This window comes from Gavialis gangeticus, unplaced genomic scaffold, assembly GCF_001723915.1.
Source record: "Gavialis gangeticus isolate Ggan-Ray unplaced genomic scaffold, GavGan_comp1, whole genome shotgun sequence".
In the NCBI taxonomy this organism is placed as follows: domain Eukaryota; kingdom Metazoa; phylum Chordata; order Crocodylia; family Gavialidae; genus Gavialis; species Gavialis gangeticus.
Genome location: NW_017728992.1, coordinates 155,755,946 through 155,759,111, shown reverse-complemented (window position 1 = coordinate 155,759,111; position 3,166 = coordinate 155,755,946).

Genomic DNA, 3,166 nt, shown 5'->3' with positions numbered 1-3,166 from the left:
TTCATCTTGCTTCCTGAGAAGGAAGCAAGACTGGGATACTGCTGTTGAACTTTGGAAAGCAAATACTGCTGGCTCAATTACGTTTGAAACATGAATCATTGCGCTGATTAAAAGTCATCATCGATAGAGTTTTAAACTGAAGGTGCAATGCCAATCACTTCTTACTATTAAAAGATTACTAAATTTCTCATCATTGTAAAGCTGTCATGGCAGGGTTTTTCAAAGTTAATAGTGACTAGCCACAAAAAAAAAAATCTCGTCAGACACTGGATGTAAATAGTAAGTTAGTTACACATTTCGACAAACCACCAACAAACAGCTGGCTAAACTGCATTCTTTCCAGTAACACATCCTCCCTCTTGCTTTTCAAATGTTTGTTAGTTCAACTAGAAGAATATTAAGATAGGCAGCTGTTTGCTGCCAGCTGTTATCTTTGTACCAATGTCTAGAGTAGACATTGTGACAGCTGAAATTATGTCTGTGTGATAAAGGTTCTATGAAGATTAGATTAAGTGTTTTTCTGTATTTGTTTAGATATTAAGCTGTATGTCGCTGCTAAAAGCCTAATTAAAGTTTAAGATGTAGTGAGGCCTTGTATAAAGTAAGGCCTAGTAAATTTAGCAAAGCCTTGAAGTAGTAAGGCCCTGTGGCGCAGTTAAAATTACCTTATCAAAAGAATGCAAGGCTTGTACTGTTATTGGTCAATCTAAAGACAGCTGAAGTAAAAAGAATCTGAGTGGCTGGATGTTATCAGTACCGTTCATAAGCTATAAATTGGCTGGAATATCCGGAAATCATTCTGAAGGAAGATACAGCTCTGTGAAAAGGATTAGTTAGCTGTTGGCCTGGATCAGTGAGCCCATGGACCTCGAGGAGCCCAAGGGCTGAATTCCAGGGTCCTTCCCGGTACCTCGCGGACAGTGCTGATCAGGGACACCTGACTTCGCTGCACTTTGTGGAAAGAGAAACTTGCTGTGCATCAGGCATCAGAGGGGATTGCCGATAAGTTGCTGACGCAAATTGTTCCGGTCTGTCATTGTTTGTCTTGTTACTACGCATAGTTGTGTTTTTGTTAAGTCAATAAACCTTTCTTACCTTTCTACCCCTGACCACACTCTCAATCCCGAACACTCCGCAGGTGGCTGGGACAGACATCAAACTTTGCTCAGAAGAACAAGCAATTGTCAGATTATTCAAACAAGTGGAAGTAGTAACCAATTCTTAAGATCTAATGAGGAATGAGATAGCAGCAAAATTTTAAAGATACAAAAAAGTGGAAGAACCATGAACTATTTCTAAACCTTTTTTACTTTGACTTCTAGTCTAGTAATATGAAGGAATGATGACATTTTATTTTTCTACACATTCTCAGGCCCTACTAAGTTAGAAAAATTAAATAAAGCTAAAGATTTTAGCATGGATTTAAATGTGAACTGCAGAAAACTAACAGTCAAGATTCTTGGGTTTTCTCTCTTGCTGAGCTCTTTAGCAAGCCTCAGGCAACTTATTTCTACTAGTACCATCAGTAAAATCAAAATACCAATTATATCCTATACCATAAGAGCACTGGAAGGCTCACAAACACAGCAAAAGAGAAACATTAAACACAGATAATGTCTATATCCACAATGACACAGTTCAGAACACAATAAAAAACTGTTTAAAATAAAGTGGAATTTCACTGGCAGGTACAAACTTAAAAAAAAATCCAAACCCAAAGCCAGCTTCACAACCAAGGAAGCAGCATACACTTCAAAATCCCATTAACTTTCTGAACACGAGTACTTACCCTTTCTACAGACTTTTGAATTTGAGGTTAAAGACTCTGGAACAAAAGGAGGCTCCAAAATCATCCCACTGAATAGCCCAGCGTCTTGAGACCAATGGTACAATCAGGACTGCTGGACAGGCCAGCTGTATAGCTCAGTGGCATTCTCTAGGTTTAATGATCCTTTTTAAAATAAGCCTTTAGATTCAGACAGAAAAACTTACTTTTTTTCTAACTAGTACAGTAATGCTAAAGTTTCTGTCACCTTGCTATCTAAGTTACTTGCAGTCATATAATAAATGAAGTATGCTTTAGATCAGTGGTTCTCAAGCACTTTAGAGTCAAGGCACTCCTGAGAAAATACCAGCTTAGTTTTCACTCGTTTTTTTGACTATGGAAAAATAAGAGCAATTCTTCTGTTGCAAAGAACAGAGAGGACCACAACAGGTCAGAATGTTTTTAACACTATGGATTCCTAGTTGAAATCTCTGGGTTTATCTTGTGAATCATTTTCACGCTAAGGCCATGTCCAGACAAGCACAGCTGTGCAGTATGCAGTGCTGCAGACATATCTGCGGCACCACATACTACACATTCAGCTTTTCTCCATGCTGCAAGGAAGCAGTACGGGGGTCTTTTTTTGGCCCCCTGGATATCCAGGGATCAAAAACAAACAAAACAAACCTGCCCAAAAAGCCCAACAGAGCAGCACATGAGGGAGCAACACGCACCACTCAAAAGCAAAGCCTGGCTTCTCTGACTGCCATCCAGGCTCTGAGTTGCAGGATCATCACTGCTGCAGCCCCAGGAGGCCCCCAGGCAAGGCTGCTGAGGCCAGCCTAGTGCTGGCTCCAGTCTCTCCTACCCAACCTGGGGTAACTTGCCACATGCCAGAGGGCACGTGGCACAGACATTCCCCAGGGACAAGTAGTGGCAGCACAAGGTGCGGCACTGCTAGTTGTCCCAGGGAACCAAATGTCCATTCTCGTGTGGACGCAACCCAACAATACTAACACTGTGTGATATCCTGCGGCACCCTTGAAAGGGTCTCAAGGCATCTCAGGGTGCTAATCACCCTGGTTGAGAATCACTGCTTTAGATTATAAAGCAGTGAAAGAACTAGGAAATTAGGATGAAAAGACAAAATTCTGGAAACAAGAGGATGCAGCACTGGCTTTTATAACAAAATTGGTGACTCTGATTCACAAAAATATGTCTCAGTTATCATAGACTAATGCACCAGAATGCAACATTATACTTTAAATCAGAGTTAAGAACAGAGTACAGAAGGGCTGCAGCCTTAATCATAGAAGTAGGGTCAGAAGCGACCTTGTAGATCTTCAAGTCCGTCCCTCCACGTGGGCGGGAGAAAAACTGGACTCAAATGAGTCCAGCCAG